This window comes from Trichosurus vulpecula, chromosome 8 (assembly GCF_011100635.1).
Source record: "Trichosurus vulpecula isolate mTriVul1 chromosome 8, mTriVul1.pri, whole genome shotgun sequence".
NCBI classification, from domain to species: domain Eukaryota; kingdom Metazoa; phylum Chordata; class Mammalia; order Diprotodontia; family Phalangeridae; genus Trichosurus; species Trichosurus vulpecula.
This window is the reverse complement of record NC_050580.1, coordinates 153924650-153944972: the sequence shown is the minus strand read 5'-3', so window position 1 is coordinate 153944972 and position 20323 is coordinate 153924650.

The following is a 20323-nucleotide window of genomic DNA, read 5'->3' as shown; positions in this document are numbered from 1 at the left end:
CTGCCTGGGATTCTGGAGTTTTGAGCCCCCGATTGCTGAGAAGTTGGGAAGCTCTCAAGGAGCTAGTGGCCCATTTGAATGGAGAACCACATTCCAGGATAAGGGGACTAAGTGGCCCTAGGAGCTCAGGGACTCTCCGCCAGAAGTATAGAAAAATCTGCTTTGTCCAAAATCCCAAATAAGGTAAAAGCTCCCAACAAGGATTAGGGACAAGGCACCCCCATTATATGTAGAACTCCCTGTAGGACTGCCTTGTCCATGAATTCCTGCCCTTGCCTCAATTTGGACTTCCCAAATAGCTTGGTTCATCTAGTGTCAGGGAATAGAGCTTCCTCTGCAGTGTTCTCATCATTAGCATCTCCTTGTCTTAGCATCTCCAAGATTTCCAAGCCAGGCATGCACGTGGGGCTATTTCAATAGCCCTTTATAATCAATACCAAGTAAAATATTCAGATTTTCCCCACTACCCACTTTAATATATAAGGAGCTGAGTAGGCTCTATGCATAGATGGAAAAGGTGGCCCCATGTGCTTTGTGACTTGAAAGACATTGGGAAGGCATGTCCCCCCACCTGTCTGTCCTATGCTTGAAATTCCTCCCATTAGAGGCACACTTTTGTGTTAAGGCATCAAGGTCTCTGTTGGAAAGCACATACCATGTGGAAGAGAAAAAATGGCTATGTTTTAGAGAAGAGGTTGAGAAATATAGATGGGACCAATGCAAATTTGGCCCTTAGATGTGAAGAGAAATTTATTAAAGAGAGGGAGATAAGAAAAAGGGGAAGGATGAGCGGGAAAGGAATGGGAGGGGGAAAGGTTAAGGGGAGGAAGGGAGAGCAAGAAAGAGAGGAGGAAAGGGAGGAATGAAGAGAGAAAAAAGAAGAGTGGAAGGAGAAAAGTAGAGGAAAGAAGAGAATGGGAGCAGAGGAAAGAGAAGAGAGGAAGAAAAGAAATAGGGAAAAGGAGAAGAAGGAGGGAAAAGGAAAGGAAGAGGACAGGGAAAAGGAGAAAACAAAGAGAAAGTTAAGAGAAAAAGGGCTAGGAAGGGGAGAAAAGACGAGAGATAGGGCAAGAGAATTATAAAACATAGAGCTAGTCCTCCTCATTTTACAGATAAAGAAACTGAGATACAGTGTTGGGTGGGGAGTGACTAGCCCAAGGTCACAGAAGTAGTAAATAGTGGAGCCAAGATTTAAATCCAGGTCTTCTGTCTCCAAGTTAAATGCTCTTTCTACTACATCATGCAGTGGAGAGAAGTTGGGGAAGGTGGGGGGAATGAAGGAGAGGGAGAAGAGAAAAGGAGAGAAGAGGAAAAGGAAGGATGGAGGAGGAAGGCAAAAAGGACCCTGCCCCACCCTCCCGCCCAAGCTTTTGGTGCCTCAGCCAGAGCAGCAGCCACAGTCCCAGATGGCTTTTCTCTAGCCCTGTTGGGTAGCTGAAGTTTGGCACTTCAAGATACATCCAGTGTCCCCAATGTGACAAGCTTCCCCTGAAAGGATGTGGAACTTGACATTCCTGTGCAGTGTTTGACTCAGGGCTATTGGCGGTTTCACAACCTAGCCTCTTCTCTTCCCCACCCCCTTTTCTCCCACTCTGGTGGTCTCTATCATGGATTAGCAAAGCCTCAGAGTCTTCCTTGACCAGAGAGCACTCTATGAGAGAGCTCTAGGCCAGGTGCTGCTTCCACGGGCATAGCATCCCATAATGATCTCAAAAGCTCAGCCATAATAGCCCAGAATCCTCAGCTGCTGTCCCCACGGCCCTGAACTTTGAGAGGTGATTTGGAAGTGAAACCTCCTCAGACAGATCAGCCACATCCCCAGAAGACCAGGATGAATCTAGTAACATCACTCCCAGGGCGCCTGTGAAGGGCAACAGGGCTGACCTTGTAAGTAAGGCAGAATAACGGTATTAGTAATATTAATAATAGCACTTATGTAGCACTTTAAGGTTTGTAAAGTGCTTTATAAATATTGTCTCTTTTGATCCGCACAACAACCCTGGGAGATAAATGCTACTATTAGCCCCTTTTTACAGATAAGGAAACTGAGGTTGAAAGTTGTGACTCGCCCAGGATCATAGAGCTAGTAGGTTTCCAAAACAAGATTAGAACTCAGATCTTCGGATTTCCAGTTCAGGACTCTATCCATTGTGCCGCTTAGGTACCAATCTTCTACCCAGAAGAATGAGAAGGTCCCAGAGAAACTCCTTCGGACCACAGGTCTACCCTGTGCATCCCTGAACATGAAAGCCTAGTGTTATACCTTTCTTTCTTTGAATTCTATGAAAAGATCAATACTTATTTCCTCATCTACACATAACACTCTCGCTCCCCTTCTTCTCCCCTCTGTAACAGGGATGAGAGAAGGAAGGAGTTGTCCTACTTGATGTCTGATTAGAAGGGAAAGAGGGAATGTGGTACAGAAGGGGAAAGAAGAGGAAGAGGGCAAGAGAATTACAGAACATAGATTTACTTTTTAGTATTTTTATTCTAAACTCAACAGAGACAGCGAGCTGGCACAGTAGGTACCGTTGGGCCCGGAGTCAGAAAGACTGCCTCAGACATTCACTAACTGTGCGACCCTGGACAAGTCACTTAATCTTTGCTTCAACTTCCTCCTCTGAAATATTGGGATAATAATAATATCTACCTCCCAGGAGCTGTTGTGGTGATAAAATGAGATAATATTTATGACTAGTTTTGTAAATCTTAAAGTGCTGTAAATATGCTATTATTATTAACAATATCAGTGTATATTTTCCACATGTATATATTCATATATAAATAGAACAGACAAACAGGATTGTACATAAAACTGGAAATCTCTATTATGTACAGCCTGCTTTTCTATTAAAATATATAATAAATTCTACCTGTAGCTTTAAAAGCTTTCCTACTTCTCCAGGCTTTCTTTCTGTTTTCTTTTCTTCATTGTTTAAAAAAATAGATTCTTCAGTGTCCCTCATCTCATTTCTTTTTGGCTATCCTCCCCCAATTCCCTTCAACTTCCCACCTGCTATTTGGAGAAAGAAAACGTCTATGTAACAAATAGATCACATAGCCAAACAAAACAAATCCCCACACTGATTGGATCTGAAAACATATATTACATTCTGCATCTAGAGTCCCCCATCTGACTATCAAGAGGTAGGTAGCTTACTTCATTATCGGTCTTTTGGAATCATGACCTTCAAACTTTCCAAGCTGTTTTTCTTTACAATGTTGTTATTACATAAATTATTCTCCTGGTTCTGCTCATTTCACTCAGTCGCAGTTCATACAAGCCATCCCAGGTTTCTCTGAAACTGACCATTTCACTATTTCTTATAGTGTAATAATATTCCTAACGTAACATTCATATATCATATTTTTTAGTTATTAGGCCATCTCTTAGTTTTTAGTTTTTTGCTTACTATAAAAGGAGCTGCTGTAAATATTTTTGTCCTCTGGGTCCTTTTCTTCTTTCTTTAATCTCTTTGGCGTATAGCCATGGTAGTAGTATTACTAAATCAAAGGGTACAAACAATTCAGTAATTTTGGGGTCATAATTCTAAATTGCTTTCCAGAATGACCGAAACAAATCACAGTTCCACCAACAAAGCATTAGTATGCCTTGTTTCTGGCTGCCCTTCCAGCAACTGTCTCCTTCCCTTTTGATCAACTTAGCCAATCTGCTGGGTGAAATTTGGAGTACTTTTTCATATCGTTGTTGATGGCTTGTAGTCCTTCCTTTAAAATTTGCCTTCTCATTCCTGTGACCATTTATCTATTGAAGAATGGTTTTGTTCTTAATATTTTGAATCACTCTGTTATATAGGATACCCCCAAAATCTTAGTGTGGTTTGAAGCAATTAAAGTTTATTAAGCTATGTAAGCAATTAAAGCTGAAAACTACACTAAGGCTTTTGGGATAACCTGCATATCTTGAATATGGAACCTTTATCAGCACTGCAAAGATTTTTCCCATAATTTTAACTGCATTGCTTTTGTTTGTGTAAAACCATTATAGTTTTATGGACAATCAAAATCATCCATTTTATTTTATCTCAGTTCAACTTAAGCTCTACTGATTGCTCTACCTCCTCTCCAAGAGCCTTCCCCACCTTGGGATGATTCCACCCCGGGGTCTGCTCCTGATTGATGAATCCTTGGTCAGGATCACCATTTCATGAAAAGTCCCAGCCGTGCTAATTTCACTCCCAGGTCAACTCATTCTCTGGACTGTTCTACCTTCTCAATAGCAGCCTTGTTCTCCTTACCCCTTCCAGCGCCCATTTATGTTTTGTCTTCTCCTATTAGAACGTAAGCCTCTTGAGGGTAGAGACCTCTTGTTTTCTTGTGTTTGTATCCCCAGCTCTTAGCATAGTGCTTCACATAGTAAACACTTAATACATCCTTTCTATCTATCTATCCATCTGTCTATCCCCATTCTAGTCCTGAACTCTTCCCTTATCCATCGTTGTGAAAGATAATTTCTTCCTTGTTCCTCCAAACAATAATTTGTTTATTATGTCATTCTTTATGTCTAAATCCTTTAAGTCTATGTCTAATGGATATATCAATCCATTTGGATCTTAGTATGTGGTGTCAGATGTTGATCTATATTTGGGGTTCTTAACCTGGGGTCATTGGGATTCCTTAATGGTCCATGGCTAGATTTCAGAGCGTCAATGAACATTGATGGGGGGAAAATTACATCTGAATTTCAATATAATTGCTTTTCTTTGTATTTTTTCTGTTTTATTTTATGCATTTAAAAATACTCTTCTGAGACAGGGTCCATATTCTTCATCAGACTACCAAAATGGTCCATGAATCAAAAAAAGGGTAAGAATCCCTAATTTATACTTAATTTCTGTCAGACTACTCTCCTATTTCCCCAGGAGTTTTTGTTGAATGGTGAGTTTTTACTCCAGAAGTTGAGGTCTTTGGGTTTATCAAATACTAGGCTACAAAGTACTTTGTTTTGCTTTTTGGCAGGGCAATTGGGGTTAAGTGACTTGCCCAAGGTCACACAGCTAGTACATGTGTCAAGTGTCTGAGGCCAGACTTGAACTCATGCCCTCCTGACTCCAGGGCTGGTGCTCTACTTACTGCGCCACCTAGCTGCCCCCAACAAAGTACTTGGTATAACTAATCTATTCCATTGATTGATCTCTCTACTTTATTTAACCAGAACCAAATTATTTTGGTGGTTACTGCTTTGCAATATAGTTTGAAATTTGGTACTGCTAGGCCTCCTTCTTTTCTATTTTTTTTTATTTGACATATTTAGTTTTCAGCATTGATTTTCACAATAGTTTGAATTACAAATTTTCTCCCCATTTCTACCCTCCCCCCCTCCAAGATGGCGTATATTCTGGTTGCCCTGTTCCCCAGTCAGCCCTCCCCTCTATCACCCCCCTCCCCTCTTATCTCCTTTTCCCTTCCTTTCTTGTAGGGCAAGATAAATTTCTATGCCCCATTGCCTGTGTATCTTATTTTTTAATTGAATGCAAAAACTTTTTTTTGTTTGTTTTTGAACATCTGATTTTAAAACTTTGAGTTCCAAATTCTCTCCCCTCTTCCCTTCCCACCCACCCTCCCTAAGAAGTCGAGCAATTCAACCTAGGCCACATGTGTGTCATTATGTATAACCCTTCCATAATACTCATGTTGTGAAAGACTAACTACATTTTGCTCCTTCCCAACCCATCCCGCTTTATTGAATTTTCTCCCTTGACCCTGTCCCCTTTCCAAAGTGTTTGTTTTTGATTACCTTCACCCCCATCTGCCCTCCCCTCCATCATCCCCCCCCTTTTATTTTTTTTTCTTCCTCCATCTTCTTTCCTGTAGGGTAAGATACACAACTGAGTATGTATGGTATTCCCTCCTCAGGCCAAATCTGATGAGCGCAAGGTTCACTCATTCCCCCCTCACCTGCCCTCTCCCCTCCTCCCACAGAACTGCTTCCTCTTGCCACCTTTATGTGAGATAATCCATCCTATTCTATCTCTCCCTATCTCCCTCTCTCAGTATGATGCTCTCTCATCCCTTAATTTCATTTTATTTCTTTTAGATATCTTCCCTTCATCTTCAACTCACCCTGTGTCACACATATATATACACATAGATATATACATACATACACATTCACTTATATATATATACATAAACATATATATATATATGCATATTCCCTTCAGCTACCCTAATACTGAGGTCTCGTTAATCATCCATGTCCTCTTTCCATGTAGGAATGTAAACAAAACAGTTCACCTTTAGTAAGTCCCTTGCAATTTCTGTTTCTTGATTACCTTTTCACGCTTCTCTTGATTCTTATGTTTGAAAGTCAAATTTTCTATTCAGTTCTGGTCTTTTCACTGAGAAAGCTTGAAAGTCCTCTATTTTATTGAAAATCCATATTTTGCCTTGGAGCATGATACTCAGTTTTGCTGGGTAGGTGATTCGAGGTTTTAATCCTAGCTCCATTGACCTCCGGAATATCGCATTCCAAGCCCTTCGATCTCTTAATGTAGAAGCTGCCAGATCCTGGGTTATTCTGATTGGGTTTCCACAATACTCAAATTGTTTCTTTCTGGCTGCTTGCAGTATTTTCTCCTTGATCTGGGAGCTCTGGAATTTGGCGACAATATTCCTAGGAGATTTCTTTTTGGGATCTATTTGAGGAGGCGATCGATGGATTCTTTCCATTTCTATTTTGCCCCGTGGCTCTAGAATATCAGGGCAGTTCTCCTTCATAATTTCTTGAAAGATGATATCTAGGCTCTTTTTTTGATCATGGCTTTCAGGTAGTCCAATAATTTTTAAATTATCTGTCCTGGATCTATTTTCCAGGTCAGTGGTTTTTCCAAGGAGATATTTCACATTGTCTTCCATTTTTTCATTCCTTTGGTTCTGTTTTATAATATCCTGGTTTCTCATAAAGTCACTAGCTTCCACTTGCTCCAATCTAATTTTTAAAGTAGTATTTTCTTCAGTGGTCTTTTGGACCTCCTTTTCCATTTGGCTAATTCTGCCTTTCAAGGCATTCTTCTCCTCATTGGCTTTTTGGAGCTCTTTTGCCATTTGAGTTAATCTGTTTTTTAAGGTATTGTTTTCTTCAGTGTATTTTTCAGTATTTTTTTGGGTCTCCTTTAGCAAGTCATTGACCTGTTTTTTTCATGGTTTTCTCGCATCCTTCTCATTTCTCTTCCCAATTTTTCCTCTACTTCTCTGACTTGCTTTTCCAAATCCTTTTTGAGCTCTTCCATGGCCTGGGACCAGTTCATGTTTTTCTTGGAGGTTTCTGTTGTAGGCTCTTTGACTTTATTAATTTCTTCTGTCTGTATGTTTTGGTCTTCTTTGTCAGCAAAGAAAGAATGCAGAGTCTGAGACTGAATCTCGGTGCGTTTTCGCTGCCTGGCCATAATCCCAGCCAACTAACTTGACCTTTGAGTTTTTCAGTGGGGTATGACTGCTTGTAGACTACAGAGTTCTATGTTCCACGTTTGGGGGGGAGGTGCCAGCTCTGCCGCACCAGCACTGCTCCTTCCCCAAGGACCCCCAACCCGAACTGGGCTCAAATCTTCGGCAGGCTGTGCACCCCTGCTCTGATCCACCACCTAATTCCTCCCACCAGGTGGGCCTGGAGCCGGAAGCAGCAGCAGCCGTAGCTGCCCCACCTCCGCTGCCCCCGGGGCTGGAAGCCGAACGGCGAACTCCTTCCACTCCCGCAGCTTTTCCCACTAACCTTCTCAGCAGTCTTTGGTGTTTGTGGGTTGAGAAGTCTCGTAACTGCCGCAGCTCACTGAATCAGGGCGCTAGGGCCCCCTCCGCCCGGCTTCTGGTCTGGATGGTCCAAGTCGCTCAGGCTGGGCTCTGCTCCACTCCGTTCCCAGCTCCCAGCTCCGTGCGGGATAGATCTCACCCAGAGACCATCCAGGCTGTCCTGGGCTGGAGCCCTGCTTCCCTCTGCTGTTCTGTGGGTTCTGCCGTTCTAGAATTGGTTCAGAGCCATTTTGTATAGGTTTTTGGAGGGGCTCGGCAGGGAGCTCAGGCTGGTCCCTGCTTTCCAGCCGCCATCTTGGCTCCGCCCCCCCTTCTTTTCTATTTTTAAAAAAATGTATTTCCTGTGAGGATCTTGACCTTTTGTTCTTCCAGATGAATTTTATTGTTTTTCTAGCTCTGTGAAATAATCCTTTGTAGTCTGTATGGCACTGAGGAAGTAAATTAATTTAGGTAGTATTGTCGTCTTTGCCATAGTCACATACCCAGCATCAGTTAATATTTCTCCAACTATTTAGGTCTGTCTTCTATAAAGATTGTTTTGTAGTAGTGTTTATATAGTTCCCATGTGTTTCTTGATAGTTATGCTCCCAAGTATTTTAGACATTTTGTAGTTATTTTGAATGGAATTTCTCTTCCTATCTCTTCTTCCTGGTTTTTGTTGGTAACATGGAGAAATAGTCAGAAAAATATTTATGTAGGTTAATTTTATATTCTGAAGCTTTGCTTAATTTACTAATTACTCCAACAAATTTTATTTGATTTTTTAGGGTTCTAGATAGATCATCATATCATCTGCAAAAAAGCAGTGGTTTTGTTTCCTCTCCATCTATGCTTATTCTCTCAATTTATTTTCATTTTCTTATTGCTATAGCTAACATTTTTAGCACTATACTAAAGTGATGATAAAAGATAGTGGGCATCCTTGTCCTACCCATGATCTCAGTAAAAAGGCTTCCAACATATCTCCATTATGTATAATGTTGGCTCTTGGTTAGATATATGCTACTTAGCATGTTAAAGAAAAGCCAATTTATCTTTATGACTTCTAGGATTAGAGTCCTGTGTTAGATTTGGTCAAAAGCCTTTTCAATGTCTATAGATACAATCATGTGATTTTTAATATTTTAATTAATATGGCATATTATATTTATTTTCTGATACTAAACCAACCCTATATTTCCCACCTGGTCATAGTTTATAATCTTTTAAATTAGCATAAAACTTTAGATTATTTGATAATATTTTATTTAACTTTTTGTGCCTATTTTCATTAGGGATATTGTCTATAATTTTCTTTCTCTACTTTGTTTAGGCATCAAGACTAAAATTGTATCATAGAATGAGTAGATAGAGTATTAGATATGAACTCAGGATGTTCTGACTTCACATCCTTCTTCAGACACTTAACCAGCTGTGTAACCCTTTCCAAGTCATTTAACATCTCTTAGCCTCAGTTTTCTTACTTGTGGAATAGCACCCATTTCGCTGGTACTATTGGCAGAATCAAATGACATCATATATAAAGGCTTTGGAATCTTAAAAACCATGTAAATATTAGCCTCTGACACATATTGATTGTTGCGTGATCCCAGTCAGGTTGCTTAACCTTTCATTACTCTAAGCAACTCTCTAAGTCTGTGAGTTGCAAGGAAGGGGCTGACCTGCGTTGTTAGAAAGAGTTTCCTCACCAGGGAGTTCCCGATACCAATGAATGAACGAATTAATGTACAAAGTATTTATCCAATGCTATGAGCAAAGCACTGAGGACACTAAAAGGAAGACAGTCTCTTCTCTCAAGAAGCTCACATTTTAATGGGGGAAACAACATCTACAGGAAGTCTCAGCTACAAGTCAGAAGGAAAGGTCTTATGGTCTTTAGAGTACAGTAGCAAAGCAGTTGGTAGTGCCTCTTCTTTAATGTCATTTCCACTGATAAAATATTATGTTTCTGTTGTTGAACCATTTGATAGGAACAGAAGGTCAAGAATCCCAAGGGTAATAACTTTTAAAAAGAAGAAATGAAGGGAGGGAGTGCTATCAGTATCTATCAATATAGCAGTCTATCAGTAGCAAGTAGAACCACAGGTTTGGTCCCTAACTCCTCATGATGATCATGATGATGATGATATAAATGTCAGTTTTTATTGAAATTCAGGTGACATTGGGGAGATCTAAGGGCAAATATCAAGGACCAATCATAGAAAGGATCCTAGTTACAAGAGTACAAGGAAGAAATCCAGTTTCTGAGTATTGGGATATATACAGTAGGTCAAAGTGGGACCAGGAGCAAAAGTGAGTAGATTCTGGGTTAGTCTGAGGCTGGTATAAGGTTCCTTATTTCCTCCCCTACCTAAGGATAGTATTGGCCAAAAAGTTTGAAGCAGGACTTCAGCTACAGGTTAGGGTTAGGTATTTGTTGTTTGTCTTTGGTTTTCAAAGAGGACCAATGACATCATGGGGTGATGTCTTGACTTGAGGGTGAATTGGATGTAAATGAAGCAGAGTTACACAAAATCATCAGCTTCACTCCCTCTTCCAAAATCATCAACGTCCAGTAGCAAAACAAAAGTCAGGACGACTGACAATGACCCAGGTCTTCACATGCTTGGCATAGACACCTCCTTAACTCACCAAAGGGTTTGAGGCTCGTCACTTACCTTCCATCCGGTTTAGCCCATCTGCCAAAACAGTTTTGCCAGAGTGTGGTTGCTGCGCATGCTATAGTTTCTTGGAGCCGTGGGTGAGAGTTGGGTGAATCAGGTGGGCACCAAAGATAGATGAGCAGCCTTGAAAAGGGCTTAGCAAGATCTCAGAGGTGCTATTTCTCCTAGAATACCCCATACATGTTGATTAGGGAATAATTTTTTTCTTTTAAAAAATGAATTAGACGCTTAAAAAATGATAGTCAAGTCAGTCACTTTCTGATGATTTCCCCTTTTAATGAACCCTCTCTTATGACAAAGAAGTACAACTAGGTAACACAAATCAGCACCATGATGGCTATATCTGACTGTGCGTGCCTCATTCAGCACCTACAGTTCACCATGACCTCTGCTGAGAGGAAGAAGGAATGCTTCTCTGTTAGTCTTCTGAGGTCTTTTTTTTCCTTGATGAGAAGGGTTGTGTCTTTATTTTTTTTCTTTTTATCAATTATTTCATTATTTAATATTTTAGTTTTCAACATTGATTTCCACAAGATTTTGAGTTACAAATTTTCTCCCCATTTCTACCCTCCCTCCCACTCCAAGATGGCATATATTCTGATTGCCCCATTCCCCAGTCAGCCCTCCCTTCTGTCACCCCACTCCCCCCATCCCGTTTCCCCTTACTTTTTTTTTTAGAGAGCAAATCTTATCCTTTAATCTGCATTCAGACTCCATAATTCTTTCTCTGGATGTGGATGGCATTTTCCATCATGAGTATTTTGGAGCTGTCTTAGAACCTTTCATTGCTGAGAAGAGCCAAGTCTATCAAACTTAGTCATCTCACAATGTGGCTGCAACTCCTGGTTCATTGTTCTCCTGGTTCCGCTCCCCTCACTCAGCATCAATTCATATAAGTCTTTACAGGTTTTTCTGAAGTCTGTCTGCTTTCTTACAGCACAATAGTACTCCATTACATTCATTTACCACAACTTGTTCAGCCATTGCTCAATTGATGGACATCCCCTCAATTTCCAATTCTTTGCCACCACAAAAAGAGCTGCTATAAATATTTTTGTACATGTAGGTCCATTGCCCATTTGTATGATTTCTTTAGGATACAGCCCTAGAACTGGTATTGCTGGGTCAAAGGGTATGCATATTTTTTATTTTTTTTTACTTCTGAGATTTTTTATTTTTAGTTTACAACACTCAGTTCTACATAATTTTGAGTTTCAGATTTTCTTCCCCCACTCCCTCCCCAAGACAGCATGGAATTCAATATATCTCGTACATATAACTTCACGTTGAACTTATTTACACAATAGTCAAGTTGTAAAGAAGAATTATGACCAATGGAATGAATCATGAGAAAGAAGAAACAGAACCAAAAAAACCCCAAAAACAAAAACAAAAGAGAAAAAAAAAACAAAGGAAAAAAGGTGAGCATAAAGTGTGCCTCAATCTGCATTCAGACTCCATAGTTCTTTCTCTGGATATAGATACCATTCTCCATCGTTAGTCCTTTGGAGTTGTCTTTGCACCTTGTACTGCTGAGAAGAGCAAAGTCTATCAGGGTTAGTCATCATAGAATCCATATATCTATCGTTGTGTATAATGTTCTCCCAGTTCTGCTCCGCTCGCTTAGTGTTATATCGTGCAGGTTTTTCCAGGTTATTATGAAGTCTGTATCATCCCCATTTCTTATAGCACAATAGTATTCCATTACCTTCATATGCCACAACTTCTTCAGCCATTCCCCAATTGATGGGCATCCCCTTGATTTCCAATTCTTTGCTACTACAAAAAGAGCCACTATAAATATTTTTGTACATATGGGTCCTTTTCCGACTTGTGTGATCTCTTTGGGATACAACCCTAGAAGTGGTATTGCTGAGTAAAAGTGGTATGCACATTTTTATAGCCCTTTTGGCATAGTTCCAAATTGCTCTCCAGAATGGCTGGATCAGTTCACAACTCCACCAGCAATGTAACAATGTTCCAATTTTCCCACATCCTCTCTAGCATTTATAGTTTTCCTGTTTTGTCATTTTAGGCAATCTGACAGGAGAGATGTGGTACCTAAGAGTTGTTTTGATTTGCATTTCTCTATCCCCTTACTTTCTTGTAGAGCAGGATAGATTTCTATGCCCCATTCCCTATATATATCTTATTTCTCAGTTTCATGCAAAAACGACTTTTTTTGAGCATCTGCTTTTAAAACTTTGAGTTCCAAATTCTCTCCCCTCTTCCCTTCCCACCCACACTCCCTAAGAAGGCAAGCAATTCAACATAGGCCACACATGTATCATTATGTAAACACTTCCACAATACTCATGTTGTAGAAGACTAACTATATTTCCCTCCATCCTATCCTGTCCCCCTTTATTCAAATTTCTCCCTTGACCCTGTCCCTTTTCAAAAGTGTTTGCTTTTGATTACCTCCTCCCCTTATCTGCCCCCTTCTATCATCCTTCTATCCCCTCCCCCCTACTTTCCTGTGGGGTAAGATAAGTAACTGAGTGTGTATGTTATTCCTTCCTCAAGTCAAATCTAATGAGAGCAAGATTCACTCATTCCCCCTCACCTGTCCCCTCTTCCCTTCCAACAGAACTAACTGCTTTTTCTTGCCATTTTTATGTGAGATAATACACTGCATTCTATCTCTCCCTTTCTCCCTCTCTCAATATATTGCTCTCTCATCCCTTAATTTTATTTTATGTTTTTAGATATCATCCCTTCATATTCAACTCACCCTGTGCCCTCTGTCTATATATTTGTATATTCCCTTCACCTACCCTAATACTGAGAAAGGCCTCATGGATTACACACATCATTTTTCCATGTAGGAATGTAAACAAAACAGTTCAACTTTAGTAAGTCCCTTATGATTTCTCTTTCTTGTTTACCTTTTTATGTTTCTCTTGATTCTTATGTTTGAAAGTCAAATTTTCTATTCAGCTCTGGTCTTTTCACTGAGAAAGCTTGAAAGTCCTCTATTTTATTGAAAATCCATATTTTGCCTTGGAGCATGATACTCAGTTTTGCAGGGTAGGTGATTCTTGGTTTTAATCCTAGTTCCTTTGACCTCCAGAATATCATGTTCCAAGCCCTTCAGCCTCTTAATGTAGAAGCTGCTAGATCTTGTGTTATCCTGATTGTGTTTCCACAATGTTCAAATTGTTTCTTTATAGATGCTTGCAGTATTTTCTCCTTGACCTGGGAACTCTGGAATTTGGTGACAATGTTCCTGGGAGTTTTCTTTTTGGGATCTATTTGAGGAGGTGATCTGTGGATTCTTTCAGTTTCTATTTTACCCTCTGGTTCTAGAATATCAGGGCAGTTTTCCTTGATAATTTGTTGAAAGATAATGTCTAGGCTCTTTTTTTAAAATATAATTTTAAGTTTATTATAAACTTAACAAACATCAACAAACATGAACATTCAGTATCACCAAGAAGATAGAAAAGAGGCTTGAATATGAAACTATCAACTTCTCTTAGTTATGGTTTCTTTCTAAATATATATATGTATATTATATATAATATGTGTATATGTGTGTGTATGTATATATATATATATGTGTGTATATATATATATATGTATATATATAAATTTTTAGGCTCTTTTTTGATCTTTCAGGCAGTCTAATAATTTTTAAATTATCTCTCCTGGATCTACTTTCTAGGTTGGTGGTTTTTCCAATGAGATATTTCACATTGTCTTCCATTTTTTCATTCCTTTGGTTCTGTTTTATAGTATCTTGATTTCTCATAAAGTCACTAGCTTCCACTTGCTCCAGTCTAATTTTTAAGGTGGCATTTTCTTCAGTGGTCTTTTGGACCTCCTTTTCCATTTGGCTAATTCTGCCTTTTAAGGCATTCTTCTCCTCATTGGCTTTTTGGAGCTCTTTTACCATTTGAGTTAGTCTATTTTTTAAGGTATTGTTTTCTTCAGTATTTTTTGGTCTCCTTGAGCAAGTCATTGACTTGCTTTTCATGGTTTTCTTGCATCACTCTCCTTTCTTTTCCCAATTTTTCCTCTAATTTTCTAACTTGCTTTTCCAAATCCTTTTTGAGCTCTTCCATGGCCTGAGACCAATTCATATTTTTCTTGGAGGCTTTTGATGTAGGCTCTTTGACTTTATTGACTTCTTCTGATTGTATGTTTTGATCTTCTTTGTCACCAAAAAAAGGATTCTAGAGTCTGAGTCTGAGTCTCAGTCTGTGTCCTTTTTCACTGCCTGGCCATGTTACCAGCCAACTACTTGACTGTGGAGCTTTTTGTCAGCGTATGACTGCTTGTAGAGTAGAGAGTGCTTTGTCCCAAGCTTTAGGGGCTGTGCTGCTGTTTTCAGAGCTACTTCTACTCCACTGTCACTGCAAGCTCTGCCACAGCAGCGCTCCTCCTCACCCAAGAACCACCAACCAGGATTGCGACCCAGATCCAAGCAGGGCAAAGCAAGCCCTGCACTCCTGCTCTGGTCTGCCATTTGATTCCTCCCACTGTGTGAGCCAGGGACTCTTGAAGCAGCTGACATTGTAGCTCCACTGCCACACCACCTCTGCCACCCCCAGGGCTGGTGGCTGGACTGCTCTCTAACCTGATCTAGCAGTTTTCCCACTAACCTGCTCCGTTGTCTTTGGCGTTTGTGGGTTGAGAAGTCTGGCAACTGCCGCAGCTCAATGATTCATAGCCCTAGGACCTGCTCCAGTAGACTCCCAGTCTGGTCTGTCCTGGCACAGCCCACGTTGGGCTGCACTCCACTCGCAGCACCATGCAATAGACCCTTCCCAGTGACCATCCAGGCTGTCCTGGGCTGGAGACCTGCTTGCCTCTGCTATTTTGTGGGTTCTGCAACTCTAGAATCTGTTCAGAGCCATTTTTTACAGGTGTTTGGAGGGATTTTGGGGAGAGCTTAAGGAAGTTCCTGCTTTCCAGCCTCCATCTTGGCTCCGCCCCTGATTAGGGAATAATTAATAATAATTTAATAATCATGTTTACATAATTTCTAAGAACATAGTGGTAAGGTTTGCAAAGCATTTTATATGCTTTAAGATTTACAACTGTAAAGTAGCTAGTATTAATATTATTATCTCCAACTCTTTTTTTCCCTTGGAATTGCAATTTCACTGGTATAAGGAACTCTTGGTGGAAACTTCCTTTAGCAGCATACTTTGACAATTTCTGTGCAATTTATAGTCTTAGACAATTGTATGGGCCACTGAGAGGTTAAGTTGATTAGCCAAAGTCAAACAGCCAGAATGTGTCAGAGGCAGGATTTGAACCCAGGTCTTCCTGACTTCAAGGCCAATTACTTATCCACCATCTCACATTTTAGGGGCCACTAGCGCAGAAGGATACCAAAAAGGTGAAGGTATGAAAAATAAGCCTTTATGGCCTCAGATTTTCCCAGGATTAGCCCTGGCAATGACTGCTGGGGATATGGGGCACTGACTCTGGGCTAGCCCCTCAGATTTGACTCCTAGGATAAAAAATGTTTCCTTGGACAACTTCCAGCAAAGGGTGCATTTCTTTAGTGATTGGTTTGGGCATAACCTTCGATTTGTTACTGTCCCTCCATGTTCTCCCCTCACCTCTTTTGAGAAGGAGGGTGGAGATCTCCTAAAACTCCCATGTTTAATGAGTCACACCTGGTCACCACAATTAGTTAGCTTTTAGCCTAGAGCAAAGGTTTGGTGTCAGGGACCCCTTCTCAGAATAATGCTTTGAAATGCATAATATAAAATAAGATCTGATGGTGGGACATACCAGGGAGAACACAGACATGCCCCATAAACTCCTAATTGCCTTTCCTGGAGGTGCAGCAGCCAATGCCACACACCCGAACGCCAAAGGAGGCAGGAGAGAAAACCCAGACCACTTAAAAGTCAAGCCACTAAAAGCTGCTCAGACCCTTAATTGAAGAGGACCCCTTCTCTGCACTCCTACCCGCTGTACCGTGAATTTTGCAAGCAGGGGTATGCTGGTAAATGTTTAACAACTGGCTCTACAGAAGGGAAAATAACGTGTGCACTTCTTTTTTTTTGCAGGGAGAGACAATCAGGGTTAAGTGACTTGCCCAGGTTCACATAGTTAGTAAGTGTCTGAGACCAGATTTGAACTCAGGTCCTCCTGACTCCAAGGCCAGTGCTCTATCCACTATACCACCTAGGTGCTCCTATGTGTGTACACTTTTAAGTTTAATCTGCATTATTAACACTTTCTTGTGCTGCTGTTTAGTTGTTTTCAGTTATGTCTGACTCTCTCTGTGACCCCATTTGGGATTTTCTTGGCAAAGCCAAAGTACTTTGGCCATTTTCTTTTCCAGTTCATTTTACAGATGAGAAAACTGAGGCAAACAGGGTTAAGTGACTTGCCCAGGGTCACACAACTAGCAAGTGCCTGATGATAGATTTGAACTCGGGTCTTCCTGACTCCAGACCCAGCACTCTATCCACTGTACCACCTAGCTGCCCCTAACACTTCCTGAACTTAACACTTCCTTGACAAGCAATAATAAATCAAGCCCAGAACATCTTCTGCTTACACTTGATAGCTCAGTCTGATAATGAATGGGATACCAGCACCAAAAATGGTCAAATCAAAGCTGGTTTAAACAACTGCCAGGTGTGGATGGAGCCCCAAAATCTTGTCTCCAGGGGACAGGCCTAGCTGTATTCCTCTGGTCCCCATCTCCATTGCTAAGCACCAGCGAAGCCTCACCAATTTCACCTCCACATCTCTCAAATCCATTGCCTTGGGTCAAGGCCTTCCCACATCTCCTATGAACTCCTGCAGTAACCTGTTGCTTCACCTTCCTTACTGCCTTCAGTCTCTTTCCTCTCCCATCCATCTTCCAAAATACTTTTCTTAAGTTCTAACTTCCTCACTCCCCTGCCCCCAATTGTTCAGCGGCACCTTCTAGCCTCTAGGATAAAATGCCAACTCTTCCACTTGGCATATAAGGCCTTCACAGTCTGTCTCCGGCCTGCCTTTTTGGACTCATCTCATATAACTTTCCTTGACATACTTTATATTCTAGCCAAAATCACCTACTAACTTCTCCCAGAAGCCGACAGTCCATATCCTGTTCCTTTTGCAGAGGTTGTCTATCCCTCATGCCTGAAATATATCCCTTCCCTGCCTGGGACTTTTAGAATCCCTGGATTCTAGGGATTCACCTCATTTGGGTCACCACCTCCTCCGTGAAGCCCACCTACATCTGTCCAGATGCTGGGGCTCTCTCCATCTCTAAGCTACCTGGTATTTATTTACACCTGTGTCTATAGCTTTTCCCCCCAGGAGACTTTCATCTTCAGGAGGGTGATAATAACAAAAACAATCACCACCATCAAATCTTGCACTTAGATAATGCTTTAAAGATTGCAAGTCATTTTACAAGTATCTCCTTTGATCTTCACAACAACCCTAGCAGTTAGGTACCATTGTACAGATAAGGAAACTGAGGCAAGAACTGTCTTTTTTTGTCTTTCTATTCCCCAATGTCCAGCACAGTGCCTTGCACATAATAAGCACTTAATAAGTGTTTATTAAACTAGGGCATCTAGGCCTGAAATCAGGAAGACTCGTCTTTCTGAGTTCAAAATCCTGCCTCAGACGCTTAGCTGTGTGACCCTGGGCAAGTCACTTAATCCTGTTTGCCTCAGTTCCCTCATCTGTAAAATGAGCTGGAGAATTTAAATAAAATGAGCTCTAGTATCTTTGTCAAGAAAACCCCATATGGGGTCACAAAGAGTCAGACATAACTCAAAACAACTGAACAACAAAACTGAAGTCACTCTTTAGATTTAATATATTTTAAGATATTCTTTGAATAAGGACTGGACTTATGATTTCATTCATAATCATACCAAGCGACTTCATTGGAATAGTAAACTCCCATGTGAAGGGGAACTCCCTCTATCAATACAGGTTGGCACTTTTTTTTTCCAACTTAAAGAGTTAACCTAGAGCACCGAAAGGTTAAAATGGCTTGTCCAAAGTCACACAGCCAATAGAGATAGGACTTGAACCCAGTTCTTCTAGAATCAAGGCCAGTTCTCTTTTGACTAGACCAGCAATTCTCAAAGTGTGGTCTGGGGAGTCCGGGTTTCTAAGACCCGTTCAGATCATCTGGAACTTCATAACTATCTTCATAACAGTTTTTAAAGGAGTTTTTAAACTCCTTATATAGTGAACAAAAGCTTGGGTAGAGCTGGGGATAGTGGGGAGTTTTCAATAATTTTTAAGAGTGAAAGTGTTCTGAGACCAAAAGTTTGAGAACCACTGCTCTAGATGGCCTTATTTCTTTGAATAGTAGCTACAAAAGGTAGGGTCCTGAAGGGACAGAGTTTCTTAGCCTTTCTTTGGAGTCCTTTGACAGTCTGATTAAGCCTGTGGATCCCTCCTTAGAAAAATATTTTAAATGCATAAAAATACATAGGATTTCAAAGGAAACTAATTATATTAAAATACAGTTATCATCTTTTTTTTTTCGGTTCATGGGCCCCAGGTTAATAACCCCTCATGTAAGAAGAGTAAGAAGTCTGGACCCTTAGACACTGCCTGGGGAGAACAGGGCACCCTAGGGTGCTATAGAATGTGCACTGTGGATATCCTGGGGACAGCCTGATGTGAAAAAAGGAATTAAAAACTTTTTAAGTGTTAAAAATTGTTTTAACATGTAATTGGGGAAAAAATAAAATATTTTTAAAAAATTTTTAAAGGTACTAAAAGGGGAGAGAAATCATCGGTGCCCCAGTTTCTTTGAAGGCTGATACTAACAACAGCAGCCTGCCCCAGGGAGAGGCAGGGACCTTCGCCGAGGACCAGAAGAAAAGCATCCCTTTCTAGAAGGATGGGACCCACTAAATCACATCTTGCTGAGACTCGACCTTAAACTGCTTGGGTTCCATTAACGAGGTGTGTTTCCAAAAGAACAAGACCTGAATCGTTTCTATTTTAAAGTCAGTTTGCTTTGATCTCAGCTTTCCTATTAAATGTTATTTTCCCCCCTGGTCCCTCAAATTCCTAGACTGACGAATCAGTCTGGGCTGCCCGTGGAATCTGAAAAAGAATAAGCCTTCAAAAAACCACACTTTGGGAACAATGGTTAACAGAAGTGTCTTACCCCGAGAGGAAAACAAAAAACCCTGTCCCAGCTTGCAAGTGTTTCTCAGCTTCCTTTCACCACCAAAAATGAGGTGTGTCACTTTAATAAAGAAATATTTCCCTGGATTTTTCTGAGGCCTCAAACTAGAATTTGAAGGCACTGTAAATAAAAAAAAAATTCCTATGCACCCAAAATTCCAGAGTGGTTTCTCTAGAAACTCATCCTTGAAGAATGAATGGTCTAGCAGACTGAAGATTTTGTTTATATTTTAATCCGAGCTAAGCTAAGACATCATTGGTCCTCACCCTCCCCTCCCCCCAATTCCCCCCTTGTGACCTGAGGATAAAGTCACAACAGCAAGATGTAGAGGGAAAAGTCAGTGGGCCTAAAGTTAGGGGACCTGACTGCCTGTCTGTGTTACCCCGAGGAGGTCACATTTCCTCTCTCCAAGCTTCAGCTTCCTCATCTACAGAAAGAGGAGGTTGGGCAAAATGATCTATAAGGTTCCTTCCACATCGGAGATTCTGTGATGAGTACTTTGTCATTCTCTAATTTTGTTTCTATACAATAGGAATTCTTAACCTTTTTCTTCTTTTTTTTTAATGTCCTGGACCCCTTCGGCAAGCTGATGAAATCTATAGACCCTTTCTCACAATAATGTTTTTAAAAGCATAAAATAAAACACACAAGATTGTAAAAGAAACCAATTATATTGAAACAGTTATAAAAAGTTTTTTAAAGTTGACAGATCCCAAGTTAAGAACTCCTTGATAGAGCAATCAGTCAACAGGTCTTT